The sequence below is a fragment of the Apodemus sylvaticus genome, chromosome 4, assembly GCF_947179515.1.
Source record: "Apodemus sylvaticus chromosome 4, mApoSyl1.1, whole genome shotgun sequence".
Lineage (NCBI taxonomy): Eukaryota > Metazoa > Chordata > Mammalia > Rodentia > Muridae > Apodemus > Apodemus sylvaticus.
The window spans coordinates 115,159,527-115,185,475 of NC_067475.1; the positions used below are offsets into that span (position 1 = coordinate 115,159,527).

The following is a 25,949-nucleotide window of genomic DNA, read 5'->3' on the forward strand; positions in this document are numbered from 1 at the left end:
CCAACTTTAAGAGCACTAAGAGCCTCCGGAGTCTTGTTAAGGAACTAAAAAGAGTTTCTTTCAATCACACTTGCAAAAAACCAACCAACGCCATTAATCCCATGGAGAACTAATTCAAGCACAAGCAACTTCAGTAAGTTACACTGTGCCGTTCAGTGGAATTTCTGTTTCCAATATAAAAATCAACATAGATTGCTGTAGTGTTGTGAAATTTTCCAGGGCCCTTGACCTGTGAACTTGCACTGCCTGTTCTTGCTCTGCTGAGACTCACCCAACACCCGCACAGCTCAGGAATGATCTAGAAGGCAGACACAAGGAAGACTAAATCTTCATATACATGCAAAACAAATATAAATCAAGTTATCTTGGCAGCAGTTTACGTTAACTGCTTCCCGTGAGTCTTTAATTTTGCATATGGGCTTATAAGAGCCTGAAAGAGATTCAAATTTTCACCATCAGACTCTATAAGCTAATCTGACGGTAAGATCGAGTCACACCAGTGAGCATCGTCATCAGCTACAACCCACACTGGAGAACCCAGAAGCACTGACATACAGTTGTGTGATGGGTGAGAATGGGAGTCCTCAGTGTGGAAGCACCCCCACATGGGAACACACTTTAATACAGTAACATGGAGGAGAAATGCTATAACAGGAGACTTAACACTGACACACAGAATCCTGTCTCTCCGCCCAGTGTTTACCCTGCTCTACCCCCACTGGGTACACTGTCTGTTTCTCTAACATCTGTCCATGGCAGAACTGCTCATGCCTCCCTCCCCACACCCTGCCACCAACACTGAGCTAATCCATAAAGAGAGACAGCCCCCACAGTGTGACATGCATTTCCTGCCCTGGTACCCCTCCTGTCAGCCCGTCCCCGAGTCTACAGGAAAATAATAAAAGGATTAGAGGGTCTGATCTGAGCTTTCTGGATTCTCAGAACAAATCAGCAGCCACAGTGTGACCTGTCTGCAGCGCAGTGATGGGCGCCATGTTTTGTCTGGAACATCACCCACAAAGCAGTAAGGTAAGGTTTGCTAACCAGGCAAATGCTCCCCTGGTCATCTTCCTCAGGCTTTTCCCAGTGGGAAAACATTTCCCAAGCCAGTTTCCCCACCATCAGATAAAAAGATAATTAAGGAGGATATCAAAGTTTGTGCAAATTGAATCCCCAGCGTATTTATTAATCAATGCGAGAACATATGAAACTTCGTTTTTTAGATAGGTAATGCCCTTTTTTGAGATTTTTGTGAGTAAATTTTAAGTACAGAAATGTTTGGGGTAAAATTTGTCCAAGTGTGAATTTTTTTTAAATGTTAACATGTGAGTCATCAATAGTTCCTTGTTTAATTTGGAAGGAACTATTCTGATTTATTAATCATGAAGTCCCAGAAGTACTTTCTTGTCCTGTTGTATGAGAGCTGGCTTTGTACCCTGAACATAAAGGACCTGACTCATGCTTAGCTATGTACGGAGTATATGTATTCCTGTGCACATAGGGAGGAGATCAGCAGTTCCCTAAAGAGCAAAGCACTTGAAAATCTGTTCCTTCTCAAAATCTGGGGCCATCTTTGTGAAACCATGAAACATAGACTCAGCCATGTAAATTAGCAATACTTTTGTACATAGGAAACTCATATCGCATGCGTGAATTTTAGGCAAACTTTCCTTCACTATCCTACATTCCAGCCCTGTGCATGAATTTTACACAGCAACTACAAACATATGTTCACATTTAAAAATTAATTGTTCTGTGGAGTTCAGTAACGCATGTGAATTTTTATGTTTATATTTATGTGGACTGCATTTTGTCATCTACTACTGTCTGCCCACAGAAAGGGTGCCCTATAGTCTAACAGTCTAAAGATTTTGGGGAACATCTCCAGAAGGCAAGTGGATACCTTGGGGCTAACTGGTAGCCACAAGTTTTAGGATCTGTGACTGAACACCAATGGTCTGAATTAGCAGGAGAGGACCTAGAACAGTCAAGAAATCAACTCTGCTTCACAATGAAGGGTCCTAGCAACTCCCTCAAGTTCTCAGCCTTATCAGTATTTCAAAATGTAATAGAAGTATCAGACCAAAGACTCAGAAAACTTTAGGACATATGGACCTATCTCCCATTTGGTGGAAGTGTTATTGAATTTGGGGTCATGACCTGTGTCTCAAGCCAGGTCCACTCACCTGTTCCCAATAGTCCAATTTAAAAAGCCAAATTAATAGTGAAAAGCAAAAGAGAGAGAGAGAGAGAGAGAGAGAGAGAGAGAGAGAGAGAGAGAGAGAGAGAGAGAGAGAAGAGAGAGATTTATTCAATGTGATCACACTGGAAGAGGGATTAACAGATCTGAGAATTCGTTCCAGTCTTAGGGGTCCTGAGGAGAGACTCAAATTTAAATAGGAGGCCATGTATATGCACAACTAAGCAGACCTGGTCAAAGTGTGTCCTGCTCACTACTGACCCAACCTTGTCTGGGCTTCAGCCTCACCCTGTAAGCGGGTCTGACATGTTGTTAGAACCATGTGAGATCTCTTTTCCTTTCTGGGAGACAAGGTCCCACTCTGGTGGGACGTTGTTTTCCATCATCAGATTCATGGGGAGCACTCCCATTTCTTTGGGGTCTATTATTTCAATTGTCAGATAGACTGAGAGCCACAGACACCACTTTAGAATGTTTTTCATTTCTGCCAGTCTCATTACAGAAGGGTGGGCTGGCAAGTGACTGCTATACTGCACAGTGCAAATATTGACCATTTTCATAGCTTCAGAAAACTCTACTGGAGAGATCTGCTCTAAGATGTAAGGACATACTTCAATAGGGCATAGGGTTTACCAGATGCATATGCAGGCTCTGGGCCTGCTTTGCAATAATTAAAGCCAACCCAGCTATTGAGTTTCTTTTCTCAGGTAAAGCCATTGGCTAGGAACTCTAACTCTAAAATCTGTTCTTTACACTGACCTGCTAGCATGAGCTCTGTGTCACAGTGTTTCAGTGAGATGTTCTCGCGTGGGAATTAGAAGATGAGACAGGAAAAACTGGTCATTTGTCACTGGCACCTGTAGTCAGAGATATAAGCCCTTCTGTAGACAGGCGACTTGAGGTCTGGGGAGGGGCACCCCGTCCATGTCACCGAGAGATGATAGTTGGACATCAGGTTCTTCTCATCCCTGGACCTCTGATTTTCAGAATTTGTCAAATCAACTTCTCTGGCTTTCACTTTCCTAGACCTTCCAACAGGCCTACAAAACTTAAATTAAACCCATGGGATTTCTACTAAAGTTACCTAGTATGACTGAGTCCATGGCTGGTTCATGCCTCACTCAGCTAAGATACATGATACAATTTTTTTAATATATTTTCTTATACTGCTCAAGCTACACATATGTTTAACCATCAACTTGAATAAGGCTTGGACTAATTTTTAAAGTTCTCGGGGATGGACAGATAGTGATATATATTATATCTCAGAAAGGTTAGCCTTTAACCATCTCTGTGGAGACCTCTTGTGTTAGGGAATTTAACACACTGATTAACCTCTCTAGGAATGGGGTTTCTGAGCAGATGCTTCAAATGTCAACTAATTGCCCTAAAGGTGTGGATTGCAGTTAACCAGCAGTTTATGGTCTCCATGGAATGTACCACACTGTAAAACAAAAGCCACACAATGTGAAAACAGAGCATCCTTTTAAATGGGAGAGACCTGCCACCATCCAGGTCAGCTGGCATAACTCTGCTGAACCCCAGGCCGGGGTGTAGAAATGCCCAACCAAAGCACAACGTGGAATCTCCTGGTTTAGCTGTGTGGTCATTATACTCTATGCCAAAATGGGGCCGCAACTGAAGTATTTGCTTAAGTGCTATCTTAATGACCCAACAGGTTTTTGATAGTTCTGGCTGCTTATTTTGCTCCTCAGGAATAAATGGTTCAGTAGAACCTCTAGCTTACAAACTTTAATATTACTGGTAAAGATTTTCCTCACTGTATTTACAGACCTTGTTACCATCCAGGCTTAATTATAAGCAAGTTCCTTTGCCACTACATTAAAAAAAAATCATGAAAAAAGTCACAATATCACATGTTTTGGAAAAAAAAAAACTGTGTAGTCAGGAGGGAAAGTGAGAAGGGCACCAGGAGGCGGGGCAGCAGCCTTCCAGAAGTGCTAATGGAGGCGAGATGCAGGGAGGGGTGACAGCCAGGCTCGCTTGGGACTAGGAAGGCATCTATTTTTGTCATCCCAGAGACTCTGTAACTTTTAACAGGTCATGTGTAAGTCACAAATTGTCCACAAAGTCTTCCCTTTTCACCCAGCCCTATCACTGTCATTTGCTGGGGATGGGGCAACACGTCCCAAATAAGGTCATTCTGTAGACTGCAGAGAGATGCTGCCTCCTAAAACAGAATAAAGAAATGGAGAGAGAGAGAGAGAGAGAGAGAGAGAGAGAGAGAGAGAGAGAGAGAGAGAGAGAGAGAGAGAGGTGGGGGGAACCTCAGTGACTGAATAATTCTGCAGTTTAACAAATCATTTGAATAATACAATGGCAATGTAGGGCTTGGGGCTCACTCTGCTCAAGGACAATTAAAATATTTTAGGAGCCACATCTGTGGACTGACCTTTCGAGAGAAGCCAACGTTAATGGGAAAAAAAGACCTTTGATAAATGCAAAGAGCCAGACACTCCCTAGCGGTGCTGGTTAAAGGTTGAAATCTACTTTCCGTGCTGAAGAGATGGCTCAGTGGCCAAACGCCCTCGGTTGCCCTTGCAGAGGACCTGGGCTCAGTTCCCAGCACCTACATGTGTCTCACAACCATCTGCAACTCCAGTTCTGGGGATCTAATACCCTCTTTTGGTCTCTATGCACATTCTATACACACAGAGGCAAAACACTCATTGATAGAGAATAAAAAATAACTTCAATAGAAAATGTAGAAGTCTACTCTTTAGCCCCGTGAGCTCCTCAGCATGGATACCTCCTCTGTCCACACAATCCTACAGGGGTTTCTCATGGTCCTTTTCAGTGTCTGTAAAAGGCCAGCGATAGCGCCATAATGCTAATTGTGTCTCCGAACTCTGGGAAGAGTTCAGAGGTTCAAGAACAAATCGAGGACTGGGAACTTTCCCTGCTGCTGAGCTCTTTCTATTCAAACTCAGCACTGAACACTTGGCCCGGAATATTACCATAACAACTCTGCTCCTGCCAAGGACACAAAAACAAGCGTCCAGTCAGCCACTGCCAATTACTCTCTCCAGGTGGGAAGAATAGCGTCCTCCCATTAAGCTCATAAAGCCTTATTTTTATTATTTTTTTCCAGGCTACTCTTGAAAGTTTGTATGTGACCCCATTTCTTTTCCATGACTATTGGGCCATTTTTCCACCTTTTTTTTTTTTAAAGCGTGACTTTTCCCACCCACCATTTTTCCCATCACCTTGTCTTTTATGGTTTTTGGATACTTTCATCCGTCCCTAAGTCCCTTTATCTCCTTTTTTGTGTGTGACAAGCATCGAGGGAAAGTGTTTTCTTTACTGTTCTCACCAAAGCTGCTCCATCTTTCAGCCAGCTATCTGGACGTTTCCTTTGGAATGGGTTGGCAAGCTTCCATCTCAAAGTCTCCACATGCTAATTAGTACAGGAGATGCTCTCCATTTCCACAGCAGATAAGGACTCCTTTAGAAAACCATGGCAGAATGAATAGCCTCGGAGAGGGAGTGCCAGCGAGCTCTAGTACTGTAACTTCAGACACTCCCAAATGTAGCTAATACCAAACTAGATGTTGTATATAGCAAGATGGGTTGGTTAGGCTCCCATGGTTGATAAGCCATGGCCCTCTGAATACTTAACAGAAACGGAGGCACAGAGACTGTAAGAAGCTTGTCCAAGGGAAAGAGATCTCAGGCTAATAGCAGAGCTCTGGAATCCCAGTCCAGGGCTCTTTCCTATCTTCTATCATCTCAGTGCTTGGACATGAGTCCACTCCAAGCCATTGAAGAGGGCATGGTCAAGGTATGGTCCCATCCACCACTGATCCACCATGATCTGAGCTTCACTCTCATCCTTAAGGTAGTTTGACAAGTTGTTAGAACAGCGTGGAATCTCTTTCTGGGAGAAAAGTTCCTTCTCCCCCTTTGGTTTCTCCCAGCATCAGAGTCCTGGAGAATTCCTAGTTCTTTAGGGTTTGTGATTTTGATAGTTGATGGGAAAACTGGAAGAGACAGTATCTTTTTGGAACATCTTCATTGATGCAGAGCCAGGTACATTTTTCACTCCTTGGGTCAATGCTCAAACTCTGTCCTGAAAATCATGCTGTTTAGGTCTAGAAACATCAACATTCAACCTCCCCTCACTGCCCAGCAGTGAGCTACTGGTTTCACCCTCCTAGGAACTTCTGCATACATTAAGGTTTATTTGTGGTTCTATATTGTATTGCAGTTATTTCTGTATTATACCTCTTGTCCATGGGCTTACTTCCATTCAATGCATTCGATTCATAATATTTGTTAAATACCAAGTCATTGTAGCATTATTATTTGTCACTTTCAAAAGCCTGAGGAAATTATACAACAGTTCACAATAAGGAATATGACATATAATTGCCTGTATTTAATACAAAAGCGTATGAGAGTACATCTGTACTTCTAACTGTGCTGCAGTGTTTCCAGGACATGCACCCAGTGTCCTGAGTATCCTCCATCCCCCAGAGCCCCCCAAAGAGCCAGGTGCTCTCTGTCATGCTCTCCACACCCGTATGTGCCATAGCCCCTGAGCCCTAGCCAGCTGGCAGCTTGCAGCCCCAGACAAGGGGCAGGCCCTTCAAAACCTGCCAATCCCTGCTTCATTGGGTCCCACTGACCCCAGTGTGCACTCTAGGACACAGAGAGTCTCTGTCCAGTAAGTGTACCTGCAGGCATCATAGTGACCAGTGGTCTTTGTCATCACGAGTAACACCTCGGTACAGCAATACAAAGGAAAATGTGCTCATTTCTGCACTGACACTCATGTTTGACCTAATCGCAGGAGGAGGCTTTCAACTCTGGGTCTTCTTAAAATCTTTTTCCAAATGGTCCATCTATCCTCATTTCTTTTCCTTTTCCAGATCATGTGACACAAGACACAAAAGACAAATACGGTGTGCCAGGTACCAGGATGAACGCACAGAGAAACCTCCCAAGCTAATTTCAGCCGTGAGTGGCTTGTCATCTTTTCTCTTTCCAGGGTCCCAGGCAACTGCTGGTCCATAGAAAAACAGTTGTTTCTGATGATGCACGTGTGGAGGGCATTGCAATTTGCATGTGACACTTGTCAGGCAAGCAAAGGCTTCATCTTCCCAGCCCTGGGCTACAAGTGCCTCAGCTCCATCAGCCACTTCTCCAGGATCTACAAAATGAGGGAAGAGCTTCTCCTTGGGCATCGGCAAGGATTAAATAAGCTGTTTGTGAAGAAGTAGCGCAGTCCTTGATCTCAAGCTTCAGTGAATGGTCTTGACTGGAAGCCCTAAATCTGTCCTGCAGGCAGGAGAGTGTGGTAAGTGGGCAGGACGCTGACGGTGTCCTTTTCTCTCAAAGACTCTCTTCTTCCAAGGAAGAACAGAGAGGGCCCTAGCAGGATTATTCCTACAACAGTGAGCCCTGGACACTTGCTCTCCAAGTCTCGTCAGTCACATATAGCTCAGTGTAAATGGAGCATTCATAGCCCGACAAACCTCCTGTGCAAGCAGAGGGTGAGCGCTCTGACACTTTTCCATGTTGCTCCTTTCTATTTCTCTTTCTATTGCCTTCCTTTGAGAGGAGGCACCATTTACCCGAGTCAAGTAGCGGCAGAACTGATGAGCTGGAGCACGTGGAGCTACCTAAGTGCCACCTGCCACAGGGATAGCCAGAAGCAAAGGTGGTGTATGGCTGCGTCTTGACACGTCTGATTCCTGGCTTTTACTGTAAAGTTTCTGGACAATGTTCACAAAAGAGACAGCTATTTTCATTGACCCAAGGGTATTCCATTGTGTCAGGAGTAAAATCAGAGTTACAGTAGTTTCAATGCTATACAGAGTGATATGTGTGAGAACCAGCTTTCCAGGTTAGGGGTACCTGGAAAGATGGTTCTCACACATATCATTTAGGTTAAAGGCAGCTTCTGGTTTGCTGCTCTGGAACAGACCCCGATGAGGCCCTGGCCACTGCCTAGGACCCACAGAAAGCAGCTAAAGCCTTTTAAAGCACTTTCTTTCAGATTTGAATCTGATACCACCCTAGTTAGATATGTGACCATGAGTCTTAGACCTCTCTTGAGCTCAGATCTTAATGCACAAAGTAGACCTAATAATTCCTGTCTCAGCACAGTGTGTAAATGTGCATCATGGTTGTTAGCAATACATTAAGGGCCTACAACTGTATCATTTGGATCATGGCATACAATAGTGGCTTAGTATGACAATGTATTGTAACTGTATTGTAAGGGGGCAGCTATAGCAATCATGCTACTGCTGGAGAAACACAAGCACTTCTTCAGTCGGTACCTGTCGATTTTAGATTCTCTATTAGTGGCTACAGGTGCTCATGTGTTTAAAGTGAATGAACACACAAATAATAATATAATCCCATCAAAGGCAAAGATACTTTACTGCTTGTTCATGTCTTCACAATAGAAACATTTTCTAGTGGTTGGGAATTGCTACATCCCCGTCTAACATGATAGTATAAACTCTTAGAAGAGTTGATAGAAATGCACAGCCAACATCTGCTCGCTGACCATAGTGGATCTCAGATTGGCAGGTCTTTAGAACTTGTTTATCTGTTTGCTGGTTGCCTAACAGCCTGTTTTCCCATTCTCTATGGATCCGGAAATCCATCCTTTTGGAGGACTGCATAGGGGAAGGAGTATTTGCTATAGTAGATATGGAGCCTCAACTAATATAATTCTTGTCATCTCTCATACACTGCCCTCTTGCAGCATGCAAAATGTTTGCCATTATCCATACATTATTCTCTATTCTTTGGCCCAGAAGGCTCTGAAACTGGGAGCCATCAACTTTGGAAAATGATTTATGCACAAATCTCAAGAAAGGGCACTTCTAATCCTTTCACAGTTCCCAAACGACTCTCCGGCACACTAAAATAGAAATGTCTTGCCTTAGCTCTCTGACCCAGAAATCCCAAAGGGAGTTCACAAGACACTTCAGAAGGCCCAGAGTGACAGCAGAGTTTGCTTTTAAGTACAAGTCTTCTCCCTTAAGAATCCCTGTGTGGCTCTGTGCAAATAAAATTATTCTTAAAATGATTTAAAAAACTCAAATAACCATCACAATTAGGCATGCAAGTTAAAAAAAAAAAACAGGGCTAGGCTCCAACAATATCCTTTCAGAAATTAAACAAAAATAAAAAGCTGAACTCTTAAGTACACTGCAAACTCTGGCTCATTCTCTCCTTGCTTGGAAAATGCCGGATCGTTTCCAACAACACTCAATAAGTGTGTGCCCAGCCGCAGAAAAATTTTCCAGTGGAAAACTGTTGGGATGAGAGTTTTGGAGCCTGGCAACCTTGCATTCAAATATTTGGTTTGCTGCTTCTTAGATACTGGCCTAGCAAGTCTTAAACTGGAGCTCTAGAAGTTTCTTTGTAAAATGGATATACCACTGCCTCTTAAAGAGTCATTGAGAGGGTTAGATAAAACGTATCTAAAGCCCCAGCACAGTCTAAGACATTCAGCTGCTATCTCATGATATTCTAACAAAGTGGAAGGAATGCTAGGAGCACGTATTTATAGAACAGTGGTTACGTGACAGAGAAGTGTTCTACCTTCAGGGTACATTGTTTTACAGGACAGGTCTGTAAAATGCTGGGATTCAAGGGCAGTTAGCACCATGTATCTGGTCTCGCAGACAGCACAACTCAGCATCCTGAAATGGAATGCTCTCCCCAGCCACCTCCCAGCCTGCCAGGCTTCCAGATCTTTGCTTTGATTCCTGATAAACAACCAGTTCACTGGGCCCAGCTCTGAGCGTGGGAAGCACTTTGATGCAGTCCTCGGGAATCTTCCCAGGATCCCTGGGCTAACTGACACCAGGGATCTCAGTGGTGAGATCAAGGGCTAATCAGTGCATAGACTGTCTCTGGAGAACAGGTTTTTATCACATTGCCTCTTGCAAGAACTGGGGCAGATTTAGGAGTTGTGTCCTGTTTAAACGGAGATAGGCTAAGACCTAGAAGCTCTAAGCAGAACACACAAAGCACCTTGTCTTGATAATGCACAGAGGACCCAAGGACTGGTGATCTCTGGGAAGGGCTGGCTGGCTTGGGAACCAGAGAGATTTGAGCATCCATGTTCCATGGGAACAAAAGGGAAGCGGGAATGTGCACCAGAGAGACTTATACCTAGACTGAATGTTATGTAGCTGCAGAAAACATTACTGCATCAGCTATTACTGAAAATGACTGAAGGAGGAGGATAGCCAGATTTTACCTCAAATGAAGTCCTGCGCTGACTACTTATGGTACAGGGAGGGCAGTTAGCTTTGGGGTCAGGGAGTCAGGGTGTCGCCAGGATCTGGCTTAGGCCTGTTGATCCCTTGAGCTTCAGAATACTGTCAGTGCTATTGTGAATAAGGCTACGTGGATAGCTTGTAATGTACACGATAGCACAGCACATAATTGGTGTACCATGGCTGTGGTCTGTCACGTTCACACAAGGCTTCTCTCAGTACAGGCACATGGGGAGAGGACCCACAGAGGAGAACACATCCCTTTCCAGGATCATTTCCTTTCCGTGATAGTGACTGAGCCCTGGGCCTTGTGCATGCCACACAGTGTTTTACCAATGTCCTCTCCCTAGCACTGATATCCTAACAGCATGAAATTCCTGAAGACTGCAGAGAACTGAAGTAGAAGAATCTACTAAAGGAGTGCCAGATCTCCAGGACTCTCAGGCCAGCAGCCCGGTAGTCTGAATTCAATGGCAGGAGCTTATTTTGACATACTGCTGAGCCTGAAGAACAAAACTCTCACCTCGCAAACAACCCGAACTCACACAGCAAGTGCTGAAGTGTTACAGCCTTCAGGTCTTGATCAAGTTCATTTTCCCCACTAATTAAAGAATTAAAAGGCAGGGAAAAATATCTCAGATACCACAGGAAGAAACAGCTAACAAACCTTATTACACACACACACACACACACACACACACACACTGCTTACAACAGGCTTCAACTGAATTTTGAATTAACATTACTTATAAACTACCCTTTTACCAGTGAAGTATTAGAAAATCTGAGCATCTAATAACATTATTGATGAGTAGCAATAGTCATGCACACAGGTGGGCAACATATTCAAAGACTTTAAACATACACACACACACACACACACACACACACACAGAGAGAGAGAGAGAGAGAGAGAGAGAGAGAGAGAGAGAGAGAGAGAGAGAGAGAGAGAAACAGAGAGACAGAGAAAAAGACAGAGAAAAAGAGAAAGAGACAAAGAGACAGACACAGAGAGAAAGATTTCTTCTTTCTACTCTGTGAGACTTCAGAGTAAGAAGCCCATCTGTTTTCCTCAGGTCCCTTTAAAATACTATAAATTCCACTGAAGCCCCGCTCAGCCATCTGGAATAGCTGACAGCGACTGGGAAGGAGTTTCTTTCAGGACCTCTGTGATGGCTTCCCTCTCGGCTCTCCTTCCCCCTGAAGTGACAAGGGAAACAACCGATCTCTGCTTCCCATCTGTGGTTTCACAATCAGTCCCAAGTACGTTTTGAAAGTTATTTGAGAATTTTGTTTCTACTGGGTTCAAGTTTTAAGACTTTAACTGAATTTTTCCTAGCTAACATATTGCCTTTGGTGATTTTTAAACATTTGAATATAAAATACATATTATATGTTAATGTACATATTAGCGTGTCTTCCAAGTAGATCACAGTGAAGAACAAAAATATATATTTTATATTCAGAGACAGGCAGTTACAATGAAGTTACTCATAATTTTAAAAAAAATATCATAAATAGCATATTGAAATAATGCTAGGAACGAACTTTGAAAAGACCAAATTCTGGGCTTGAATGGAAGAATGGGTAGAAGAAACAATCAGAATTATCCTTTTAAAATTATTTCTTTTTATTTTACATGTAATAGTAATTACCTGCATGAATATCATGGAGGCCAGAAGAGGGCAGCATATTCCCCGGACCTGGAGTTACAGATGATTGTGAGCTGTCACATGGGTGCTGGGAACTGAACTCAAATCCTCTGCAAGAGCATCCAGTGCTCTTAGTTGCTGAGCCATCTTTCCAGGCCCAGAATCAAAAGCCTAAAGATCTAAATATCTAAATATGAACTTTACCCAGATGAAAACCGGAATAGATAGAGACTCAAGGTTTAAACCATGACATATAAATATATCTTGTGGATATATGTGATATATACTTTATGGATATATATACATATATGCCATGTATCCATAAGATATATTTATCTACATATATACACATACATATGATATATTTATATATCATGGCTTGAACCTTGAGTCTATCTCTTATTCATATTTTTGTCTGTGTAATATATCTTATGAATGTATATATCTATATATATCCAATATATATATCTATATATACACATACACACACACACACACACACACACACACACACACATATATATATATATATATATATATATATATAAAGTATACTTACATGTAACATATGTATACATCAAAAAGGAAGGAAACTAATGTCAGATCATCCCAGTTCAAGGTTGAATAAGTCCTATTAACAACCACAATATAAAACATATATTAAGAATCACTCCAATTAATTTTCGCCGAGAGCGGACAGTGCCCACTGGAGAATGAGCGGGTTTCGCCTGGCACTTCGTAGGCCCAGGAACACTGTAGTATCTATTAAAGTGCCTGTAGCAAATTACTACAGACTGGATGACTTCAAAGACAGAAAATTATTTTTTTATAATTCTAAACACAGAAAGTTGGAAATGAAAATGTAGACAGGCTTGGTTTCCGGGGCCTGGCTCTGGGGTAGCGCCTTGCCGTGCCCTCTCATGGCTTCCGGGGCCTGGCTCTCGGGTAGCACCTTGCCGTGCCCTCTCATGGAGGCTTGGTTTCCGGGGCCCGGCTCTGTGGTAGCGCCTTGCCGTGTAGACAGGCTTGGTTTCCGGGGCCTGGCTCTGGGGTAGCGCCTTGCCGTGTAGACAGGCTTGGCTTCCGGGGCCTGGCTCTGTGGTAGCGCCTTGCCGTGCCCTCTCATGGCTTCCCACACGCATAGGCCGAAATTTCCTCTTGCAAAAGCATCAGCTGGCTCAGGTCTCAACTTACTGCCTTCGCTTTCTTTAAACCACCATTTTATGAGCTTTTGTCTAAATAGGGACATATCCCAACATAGAGAATTAGAACCACAACATATAGATTCTAGGGGTGCACAGTGGAGCTCGTGATAGACAGTTCACAGTTTGGGGATTAAATTCCCCAATGAAAGGGCTGAAAGGAATCCTCGAAATGACATAATGGTTCTCTTTTAAATTTACCATAAAAATATTCCTAAAGAAAAAGAGAATGGACCATTTATTTTTCTTGTGTTTATTGGGAAATCATTGTGGAAATTTCTATCTCATGCCATAGAAAAATCTTTTTAAAAAAATATATATAAAGAATATTTTCCTCAAATGTTAAATTTGATACCCCAGTGAGATATTTCAGGGTCACCCTAGGCTTTCTTTGTGTATGGACACCACACCCACTTTTCTCTAAGTATATATATCACTCAGCGTCATCAGAAGGAAGCCAAGCTACATCTTGAGGAGATCAAATGGCAGCCCCAAGTCACAGAAAGTAAAAATCAAAACACAAGAGCAGCAACAGTGAAAAGCATCCAAAGCCAAAGAAACTCATATTCTTTGCCTAAAGCTTGAGTTTTTGTGATGCTACAATGTCACGGAGAAAGGAAACAAGTTCCTGAGAAGACTGGAACAGGCCACATGAGGTTAAAGAGGTTTGAGAGTCGCTCATGGCCACCCTAAAGACGACCCAGACTTCCTCATGCCCACACCAGCCAGCCAACACCCCATCACAGGGTTGCCAAGAGAGCACTCTTCCAGCCATAGCAAGGTGAGTCGGCCTAGGCTCTCTCCCTCCGGGGGAGCTGTCCTCAGTGGCACATCCCTGGCTTACACCACAGTAGAGGACAGCACCTGAGAGAAATACACCTTCCCCTTAGTCTAAGCTGCTAATCACAGGCTGTCAAGCGAGATGCGTACTACACAGGGCTTCATGAGAGGCATAAAAAGAGAGATCGCAGCTGTGTGTTTATCTCCCTCTCATTCCCATTTCTGGCAGTGATATTACAGACAAGCAGGCTGCGTCAAAACAATTTTCTAAAAATATGGATCAGCGGAGGGCATTTAAAGCCTCGTTTTAAGGAGTTATTGTGAGGACTCTCCCGGGGCAGGGAGTTCTTCTGTGGCCTCCTCCTCCAGCATCTAAGACTATGGATGATACCATTCTTCTTTTTACCTCCCAGTGATTGATAAGTGAGTTTGCATTTCCCCCCCTCAGGATCTTGGGCAGTGTCCCGAAGGGCTGCATCGCTGGAGGAATGTGGCAAAGAACTCCAGTGAGGCTGTACTGAAGTGGACGGTTTGCTGGCAGACCTGTCTGCTGCCACCCAGCAAACAGCATGGCTGGGATCTCCATTCCCTCTAGCCCTATGTGAGTGTTAGAAGGTGGAGAGTAAGCGGTGGAGGATCAAGACTGGAGGTTGCAGTCCTTGACCGAGAGGCCCTGGGTTCAGTCCTCAACACGCGATGTGTGTTTCTCTTCTCACCTAGAGAAAGGAGCCAAGAGAAAGAGCTGCCCCCGTTGGAGAGACTAGGGAAGGTGTCTGAAGAACACTCAGTGGTTGGACTGAGCAGGGAGTCCTGGGTTACCATGGGTGTCATTCGTTAAGATGACTGGAGGGAGATGGGCCCTTGGCACAGCATGGCTAATTTGCTTATGCTAAGGCAGCCATGTGATAAGACGGAGTCTGCAGAAGGGGGAATCCATGGAGGAAGCAAGAACCAGCTCATTTCTAGACGCTTCTTCCGGCACCTATTTTTTTTCCCCTTGAGACTTTGAGAGAGTTCATTTCCAGTTTTGGGCCACACAGTTGGTAATCCTGTCTTATAAAAGCCTCAAGAAACTTAAACAGTTGCTTGAAGACATATTTTTCTCTCATTTCTTGATGCATTTTATCCCTTAAGCAAAAAGTTAAAACACCATGAATTGAAAGATTTTTTTTTTCTTTTAAAAAAGGGAACCTCATTGTCTAAGTTGACTGTTTGTTCTGCACCTCCGTCCCCACCCACCCTCAAAGCAAACATCTGCAGCAAGAGGCACACATGGAAGCTCTGATTTCTCTAAACACAGCTCAAAGAGGTGGGCCTGTCCTCAAAGGCCACGCGATGGCGTAAATCTCCTTACCACCGACCGGGTCAGAGACGGAAGGTCGAGCTGCCTTTGATGCTCACCTTGATAAGCCGGAAGCAGCATAATTTACCCACGAGACACGGCTAACCATGCATGCCTGACGTGAGATGGAAGCCGGGTAGTCATAATTTATATTTAAATGGCTCTTTTCTCCGAAGAGCTTCAAGAAATTTACAGACTTTTACTTAATTAATCCTTGCAAGCCATCCATGGCGGAGGCGTAAGGTCATCCATCCCTCTTGCTGCTGGCACCTCAAGGTTTGGCCAGTGGCTGCATTCCTGACTGTCGAGGTCCTTTCTCGGTGCACATCTGCATTTGTGATGTTGGAATTCACGTTTTCATTGAACTGCTCCTGGGAGCTCCTCATTGACAGAAGACACCTCTCCATCAACTCCTCTGGGGGACACTGGGTTTCCTCAGAAAGGCCCTGCTTACTCTGAAGTGGCATAAAAATGCTTTTAAAGATAGAGGGGGGATTCTCAGTATCTCAGCAGACACTCCATATGTACGTATGCATGCTTGTATACAATACATGTATAATTTACTATAATATATTTTATATAATATATAGAATATTCTATCTATATTCTATATATTCTATTATATGTTCTATATTACATATGTTCCATCTATAGTATATATATATATCCTGCCTTCGGATCACATCTCACTGGTTTGCCCTCTGAGAGTTGTGTTAATGGAACCAGTTGTAAAGAAGCAGAAGGGATGACTCTGGTCCTAACTGATGATGGTGGAAATTAGTGCTCTAGGTCTGAACTTAGAGGCTCTTCCTTGCATTTATTGAACAGCAAGGACTGTTACCAACCGGGTGCTTCTCCTTACCTCAGGCTTAGTGTTCTTCTGCTACAAGCAGAACAAGAAGAAAGCACTTCCGTGTTTGCTGGCTTGCCTTTGAGATGACTATGACTGACACATCTCACCAGGCTTGGAAACCTTAATAGCGCTGGTTTACCCTCCTAAATACTTTCCAGTGATTGACTTTTCTAAGTGCCACTACCTCCTAATACAGGAAAAAAAACTTTTTCTTTGTTGTAGTGGTGGTGGCGTTGTTGTTGTTGGTAGTGGTGGTGGTGATGGTGGTGATGGTGGAGGCGATCGTGGTGGTGGTGGCACTGGGGATCAAGCCGAGGACCTCAGACATGCTAGGGAAGTTCTCTACCAGTGATTGGCACCACCATAAAGCGGAAGTGTGAATTCTAGGATGAATGGCGGTGCGAACAGGTGGTACTTGCGTCCAGCCCAGTCATTTTTAGAGCCATCTACTGTGTCTGTGGCCAGCCTCCTCTCCCTAGATCCAACAATGGGTGCCAGAACTCAAAAAAACAAAACAAAACAAAACAAAACAAAACAAAAAAAAGTAAAACCTTGTGGTTACTCAGTAACTATAAGAATTCCAGCAATGGCCTTTCAAAATTTCAGCACAAAGAAGTTTTTGTAAGCCAAAAAAATTAACACTCAGTCTGGTTTACTGTGCTATTCACGTTCACATCAGCAACTAACCATTTTATGTATAATTTTTAGCCATCCTGTTGACATTGACATTACAGAAATAATCTAAATGCTTTATACATAAATGCATACATGGACATGTGTATGTATGTATGCATACATTTATTTATCTTCAAAATGACCTGAAGGGACCAGAGGAGAATTAAATTTAATTTCTTTGGTTAAGCATGATGCTTGACAACAACAAGAATAATGACTTCATTAGCATTTACTACAAGAAGAAAGTGATTAGTAGTAAAAAGACAAAGCTGGGAGGGGCGATAAAGCCATTGCAAACTGTTATCAAAAACCCATGCAGGTAGCTGGAATTTTGGAAAGCCCCCTTGCCCTACGTTAAGTTTACATCATTGGCTTGGACTTTTGGGTATGTGTGGCCAGGCTGCAGAACTGCTCTCCAGAGCCTCTCTCACACACGACAAGAGCAGAGGCTAGACAGGAAGAAGGCAAGCGCCATTTGTTTGCCCGGCCCTTCCTGGTACAGTTCACACTCCAGTTACGTGATGGTATCAATGAGGGAATCCACCGAGACCAGGGCGACTTCGCTGTCCCTTTTGGCTGGATTGAATAAGGCTGTGGAGCAGTCAGGTTCCATCTGCATCTGCTCCCTGGGGTAGTTGGGAGCAGACTGACGACGATGAAGCAGAAGGCCAGCGATGTGAAGATCTGTGAGCTTCAGTGTACCATATGCTGAGCTGTGCCCAGGCCTGCAAGCTTGGGTGTGTCGAATGCAGAGCCTTCTCCTCTGGCTACCCTGGCCTTCACTGCTTGGCCGTTCTTGCATCTTCCTGGCTCGCTGAGATGGTGGCCATGAGAAGCGACTGGTCTACTTTTCATTTTTATGTCCTTTTGGTTAATTAAACAATTAACCCAAATCGTGAGAGTATGAAATTTAAGATGTTAGAGTTACACACTTTATAGCGACCAAAACCACTCTGTTACTGTTATTTTGAAGGATACTACCAATTCAGTATGGAAGGAGATATGGAAAAAGAATGTAAAATACAAACAATCTTTTAAATATTAATTATAGGTTAAAATGACATTTTGAATATCTTGTGTTACCAATTGTTATTAAACTTAGCTTCATTTTCCTCTTAAAATAGAGCAGGTAGAGCATTTTAAATGTCATGTGCAGCCCATGGGATTCTATTGACAGAATGGTAGGCACCAGGATTAGCCTGTCTGTAATGCAAAGGAGATTGAAAATGCTGACTCATGGGAAAAAAACAGCCTCAAAACTGATCTGCAAGAAGGCATGAGGAACCATCCTTTGGCAACAAAAGCAGAGGCCTACTTGGAGTGGGAGAATATCTCTGCTACGGAGAGTTCCGAATAGGTGTCGCCAGTGCCCAAAGCTGCAATATCAAAAAGAAATAAAACACAGATCTCAAAAATCCCTGCCTTGTCTTTTGAACCGGCTGCAAGAAAGCAGCTCCCAGCCCGCAGAGGTGAGGGCTGCATTTCCCACAGCAAGCAAATCCTCACTTTGATTTTCTCCTGATCAAAGATGGGACCTCGGTAACGAAAAGCAGTGAGCCAAAGGCCCCAGGAAGGAATTCCCCAGCAAGATATACAAAGGCCCTGACACATAGCGAGATAATTTAATAACTACATCAAGAATGTTCAGACTGGCATTTAAATCTCCAGGTATTGAATGATAAGGGAAACTAGCATTCAACACATTATGTGAGAAATAGCAGAAGCAGCTTTTCTCAGATGGCAATGTGGGTCACCAGAGCACTAAACAATGAAGGCATTGGGCAGGCTTGCCAAGGAACAGCCAAGCGGTCCCTCCCTATCCTCCCCCATGTCCTTATCTAGTCTCCTTATAGAGACAGGAAGGAAGCCAATCTCCATCACCCAAGAATGTTATCCTTGTGTCCTTTCAAATCTTTCTAAGCTCATAGATACCCATTATTTCCTAGAAACGAAGTCTGGTATTTAAATACCATCAGAATAATCTATGGGACACTGTGCATGGACCAGTTGGTCTAAACGGTATTGCCCAGAGTCCTCAAGCTATCACAAAGGTTGCCAAGCCAGGGTATGAAGGTCACAGCCAAAATCACACTCCAGAGCAGTGACAGCAAGCTCTTCCTTCTCTATGTATCAGTCGAGAGCAGAAACTTGGCCAGTAGCAAATAAACATCAACAACGAGGTTTCATTGGTGAAAGTCATGTTTTGTTAACTAGCATGATAATTGCAAAGCCAGGATCTCATTGGGGGGTGCACTTAGGGTCTGCAAAATATCTGCATGAGTAAACTTTTAGAAATACCCCTCCATTATCTGAGAGTGTAAAAAGCCAGCAAGTTCTGTGTCCTATATCCTTCTTAGAGAAACGGTGTTTGTACTTGATGCCCAGTTGGATGTGGGCCCAGCCATGGGTTTGGAATGATTTCTGGTTTTTATTGGCAAATAGAAGACTTGGACTCTGCCTGGTGAATTCTGCTGCTTTTACCTCAACTGAACCTCTTACAGGGAAAGGTTGCCATACCTACACATGCAGAAAGCTGATGCCTTTGCATCACTAGATAGGCAGACTGCAAGGACTGCTCTGTGCTTGTTTCGGTATGGGCTGCAATTACATAAGCATGTGATAGAATTTGTTTGAAATGTGAATGTTTTGCCACCTGCTAGCCAGCTGATTATAGAGTCAATTTCTCTAACTCCTTTACGTTTCTTAAAGTGTTGCTCATGGCACCATAGTTCAGTTTAGGCCAGCAGAACAGCTGCATTTTCTATTCTGATGCAACAGAACCTTCCCTCATCCTGGGGCATAATCCCTTCAACTTTAAGGGGACTGCCATCTTGCCTCGGCATTCCCCACCAAGCCAATTCTAATTCACTCTTCAGGGTACAGCACCAGCTCTCAAACCTCACCACACCTCTGAATCTCAGAGTTTATGAAACCCCCACTGCCCAAGGTGTGCTCCATGCAAATTCTGTTAGAACTTCCAGAGATGGGAGTCAAGCATGGAGTATTTTATTTTCAATGGTTTCCTGGGGGGCCAATAAAATGTCTCAGTAGGTAAAGATGACTGTTAACAAGCCTGACAACTCCAGTTTGACCCTTGAAACACACACACACACACACACACACACACACACACACACACACATATACACACACACACACACACACACACAGTAGAAGAAAACTGACTCCTGTAAATTTTCCCTGACTTCTACACATGTGAAGTAGGATGGGGGGGGGCACATCATGTTTGTGGATTTCTCTCTCTCTCTCTCTCTCTCTCTCTCTCTCTCTCACACACACACACACACACACACACACACACACACAGAGGAATAAATACATGTAAACATTTTTAAAGATTTTTCCATTATACAATAAAGCCCAGGAGCACCAATTTCATAGCAATTTTTGCAGTAAGGGGACCCGGGTCACTCGGGTTTTTCTGCACCCACAGAAGCCAGAAGAGGGCATCATCTGGAACTGGAATGAAGGACGGCTGTGAGCCACCATGTAGGTGCCAGGAAAAGGAGCTCTGATCCTGTGCAAGAGTAGCCAGTATTCCTAACTGAATCAACTGCCCCCTGTCTCTCAGAATTTAATTTCGCTCTCAGTAAATCTTCCTGAACTTTATGCGGTATTTGCCTAAGTCCGTGGCCTTTTGCTTCCCTGAGTCAGCAAAGCAGATTCACTTTACGTGTGTACACATAAAGAAATAGCTCCCGTTTCAGCCTCCATCTTTGCCTGGAGTCTATCAAGCATTTGAGATGCTGTTTAAATGACCAGCCTGTTGAGTCACAGTCCTTGCTTGGAGAGGCAGATTTAGGGACTTGAAAATATTTACTCTCTTCCTGTGCTTACCTTCCACTCAAGTCCCTCCCGGGCAAGCATTTTCTGGGCTGTCTGTCCTATCAACCATGCCTGCATCTGGCATGGAGAGAAAGCTTCAGGCACCGAACCCAGATTGAGGGTAAGGACTGGGAAGCGTAGCTGCCAGTGTTAAGAGGCACACACACCAAGAACAGTCCAAAGGAAGCTCTCAGGCGCAGCTGTCGCCCAACACAAACAGGTGCAGCAAATTAAGCCCATGTTCCCAGGCCACATCAGAGGAAGAATGAATAAATTCTAGGGAGCTCCAGGGTGAATGAAGGCATGTGGGAAATGGTACTAATGAAGGACATGCAAGATTAGTCTGAGTTGCTGGAGGGCAGTAACAGCCCCCCTTTCTTTAGGAGAAATTTTGACTTAATGGCTGGGCTCATACGATTAAAGCAAAGGAAAAAAAAATTGTCCATCTGATTTTTGTCAATGGGTGACATTAAAGTAGCCTCGTGGGTGTGACTGGCGTGGATTTATGACTCTGTGTGGTCACTGGGTGACTGGAGCCACAATAAGTGATTCACACTGTTTTCTCCACTTCACCCAGTCAGCCCTGTGCCTCCGAAAGCATGACGGCCTTTTTCAGCCAGGGCTGTCTGGTTGGATGCCTTTTCTTTTCAACCAACAAAGCGCCATCTGAGGGAGAATTGTGCCGGAGAAGAATGGAGATACAGGGGTTTTGTGTACAGTGAAAACTTTCCAAGAGTTGCTTTCAAATGAAGTTTCACATTCTAACTTACAAGATTGTTATTACCCTCTTTTGCAATGTAGCAAGTATTAACAATTCCCTTTTGGTGATCTCTGTTCAACAGCTGGCTACATTTTTTAAATGTTACCCAATTCCTCATACATTTCAAACTGTATTACACTTAGGGTTCAATTTCCTAATCTCCTCAGTAGCTTCAATTCAAACAAACCCTATTATAAAAAGAAGTGATTTGTATAAATACAACAAATTAGAGTTTAAAATTAATGAATGATAAAAATACTTTTCAATAAGCTCATTTAAATTAAAAAAAAAACTGTTTTTATTGAGAAGGCTGGGATTTAGCAGTACCACTGGAAAGGGCAGGCATTTAAATGAGGATCGAGTCAGTCCCCACATCCAAATAAGTAAGCATCTTTTTAATTCAACTAAAAATTTCATGTCTGAATAAAAGCATCAGCTACCCACCTGAAATTTAATCACAACACTCAGAGGAGATACTCAAAACTTAAGATGGCATGGAGAGTCATTTATATAAAAGTATTTGACCAGATAGGATATTTTCCCTTAAGTACTGTGGCTTTACTCTTACATTGTTATGGAAGCAAATGAATCACCTTAAAAATAAATGTGATCGTGTAGACAAGTGACTGAGGTCCGTGTCTGCTAGGGGAGGCTGAACATCAGCTGTGGATCTCAGTGTAGAGGTAAATTCAGAGATTAGAAGCCTCTCACTGGTGCCACTGGTGCCAAGTGACCGCAGCCCCTGGGTTAACACAGACCCCGGTGTTTCCACCCAGGGTGACCTTGAGGCACAGGCTGCCTGACTAACTTGTTACCAGTAATAGAATTTCGAATTCTATTCACACGTGAGGCTCTCAACTGGTTCTTTTCACTACTTCAGTTGCATGTATGTGCATATATTTGGGGGTATACACATATTAAAATTGGGTCCCCACAGATTCCGCCCTTTCCCTTTCTTCTGCTGTATACCAACCAAGTGGTTAAAGACTTTCCTAACCTCTCAATGCCTGAGAAAGGATTCCTGGAGGCTCTAATGCTTCCTGACTATGTCCCTCCCCTGACCCCTATTCTGGCCACACCCCTGCATGAAGTCACCCTGATACTGGCTGAGGCATTTACCAACCGCAAGCAGTTTTCCATTCTGCAGATTTTTTTTAGCTACAAATAGCTTCACTAATTTTTCTTAACCTCCAAGTAAAGTGCTAAAGGAAACAAACGCCACACAGCTCAGAAACCGGAAACTGGACAGACTGGACCACATCATCCAAACTTGGTATTTGCTAAGGAACATGACCTTAGAAAGGTTGCACCTGTAACTGAGAAAAAGACCCAAGACACACAGAGGAGGCAGATGTAATGAATTCTTGAAAGCAAGCTCCACATCATTAATGTTTGTTTAAAAGCTGCTTCACTTTACGTTATACCAAGGAGCTGCACCCACACAGTATGTTGTGCGTTTAGGCCCATGATTTGTAGTAAAACCTAATGCATGGATGATCACGGTTACAAAGTTTATTTATTTATTGAATAATTAATGGATGTTTAACTTTTTTAAAAAGTGATTCTTAGTTAGCATCAGATGTTCCCTGGGGAAGAAAGAAGGGGACTTTCTCTTCTGGGAACTGCAGGCAGCCAGCACCTGGCTGGGACACACAGCCACAGTGCTCAGCTCTGCACTGCCCTCTTCCTCGACAGCAGGCTAAGCCAAGTGGACTGCAGCAGCCACTCACTGACCTCATGTATAAACAATAAACACATCTATAAGAGCATCACAAACTGCTGGATGAAGAATTCCGGGATGTCAAGGAACAGCCATGTATCTGATGAACTATTAACAGCCCGCGAGTCCATAAATCACAATTGCTATCTTGTTTCTGACAGTATCGTGGTGGTCTAACTTATTAGGCATTAGCTAAATGTGCTAAAGCAAACAGAAGCCTTGCCCTAGGATGTGGAGCTAGAAGGCAGGAATTATTCTACAGTAATGAAGATATCCTTTCACTTTTAAATTAAAAACAATGTCACAAAGTTCCTAGTATAATCACTTTAATTAAGCACAATTCATTTGATCCTCACACAGACCTTCCAAGATTGCTGCTGCACACAGCCAATTATAAATATCCAGAGACATCCCCGCTCTCATTACAGGAAACTAAAAACACTAATCAATAATTCATCTCCTCACAATCTGGACATTCTATTTTGGGTATGGTGCTTGCCTCTATTTTCACCAAACATACAATATATGATTTTCCTCCTTTTCTCGGAAAAGGAACATTGTTGGAGAGATGGCCCAATGATTAAATGTTCTTGCTGCTCTTGTAGGGGACCCAGGGTCAATTCCTAGCACCCACTACCTGTTTGCAAACCACCATGTGGGTGCTGGGGACTGAACCTGGAAGAACATGAAATGCTTTAACCATCTCGCCAGCCCCCATTTAGAGAAACTTTTTATATAATTGGCATGGTCAAGAGGTTTGTATTAGTACTTTAAACTGGCTAAGTTGGTGACCTATAAGAAAAACAGAAACTTCCCCTTGTTTTTCTATATTCTACTTAAGGCAAGCGGAATGAAAGGAACAGCATGCTGGTCGTTGTACATGGTGGGAGAGTAGCTACTTTAGAGTTCAAATTGAAATGTACGGGGCTGGTGAGATGGCTCAGGGGTTAAGAGCACTGACTGCTCTTCCAGAGGTCCTGAGTTCAAATCCCAGCAACCACATGGTGGCTTACAACCATCTGTAATGAAATCTGACGCCCTCTTCTGGAGTGTCTGAAGACAGCTACAGTGTTATTATACTTACATATACTTACTTACTATACTTACATATAATAAATAAATAAATAAATAATTCTTAAAAAATGAAAAATCGAATTGAAATGCACTACAACATAATGAAGGTCTGGTGTCTCTAAGGTCTCATGCACATCCTTGAGCCAAGCCTGACTCCTATGTTCCCATCCACCATGCATACTAACTGTTCATAGTGGCTACTCTGTTTTCAACAGTAACCATTAAATTATTTAGAGAAAACTTATCAGGATATCTTCAAATATCAGGCTAACAGTATTTAAAATTGCTGCTTGATTATTAAAAAAAAAAAAAGGAAGAGAGATAGTATGGGTAAAGGAGAAGAGAAATTTGTTCTAGAATAGGCTCCTTCTAAATTCACCATCTTCCAGAAAAAGAATAATTCAATAACATCTAGAGATACTCAACCAGGTTCCAGAGGGCTTATTATTTCTGTTCCGGGCACAATAATTCTGTCTTCAACCTTTCTTAGTATGAAATGCCTGTAAAGAATGTTTTAAATTAAGCTAAAAATATCTTAAAAGGGTGGCTAGCCCCTGCAAGTACTGCTCAGGTAGTAAGTTATGTGAATAGATAGCATTTATGCGTTAGAATTTTCTGTCTGGGTTTCACGACACATTTTGGGTAACAAGGACATCATCTGAAAAGAAAGAAAAAAGTGTTCTAACTGTGATTTAAGGGGGGGGGGGGTGTAAAAGAGTCAAGAACAAAACCTCTTTCACAACAACTCAAAAATCCAGAGGCCAAATTTATTCATTCATTTGGCTTTCAGGAGGCAAGTGCTTTGTCCTTGCAGTATTATGCAAGCTCACTTCAAAAAGGAGCAGAGCACAGAGGACTGAAAATTCTATTCCTATTGCCATGGTGAAAGCTGGGCGGCTAAGACAGCAAGGCCTCCACCCACTCCGCACAAGTGGGGTGGTCTCCCGTATTCTTTTGTAACCTCACCACTGAACTTGAAAACAATATTAGAAGTTAGACAGGAGCCCTCTGTCTAGGATCTAAAAAGATACTTGATACTTCAAATACCAATTCAGGAACAAGAAAGCAGTTTGTAAGAGGAGAGAAGAGATCTTAAGGCTTGTGAGTGTGTGTGTGTGTGTGTGTGTGTGTGTGTGATGGAACACATGCATTTGACATGAAAGCAGAGGAGGGCATATTAGGGGAGAAGGGAACAGGCCAAAGGCGGATGAAAGGGGCATGGGAGAGGGCAGTGGGTGAGGGGAGCCAAGTCAAAGAAAAGGATGAAAACCGACATGGGGCAGCCCATCATTCTGTATGATAAAGTCATCATTCTGTATGATAACTCCAAAAAGAAATCTGTTTACATCCAATATTATTTCATGGAAATAGTGCCACTTTCTCTCCATCCAATCAACAAGGATACAAAACTAACAAAAGATCAACTAGACAGATCAGATTCTCCGGGACCCCACCCCCACCAGGCACATTCGTCAGGCTTACAATAAGGGTCTTAGGAAGGGTCTGTTCCTTGCAGCAGAATCTAACCAAGAAAGTTCTCTGCAAAACCACCCAAAGGAACCCCCACTGACACAA

At 43.2% G+C, this 25,949-nt stretch overlaps 1 protein-coding gene across 1 annotated transcript in view; it reads right to left on the bottom strand.

The window, feature by feature from the left end:
- Lhfpl6 (LHFPL tetraspan subfamily member 6) overlaps positions 1 to 25,949 on the bottom strand; it is a 203,014-nt gene that overhangs the window by 32,295 nt on the left and 144,770 nt on the right. The gene's annotated exons all lie outside the window — the stretch shown is intronic.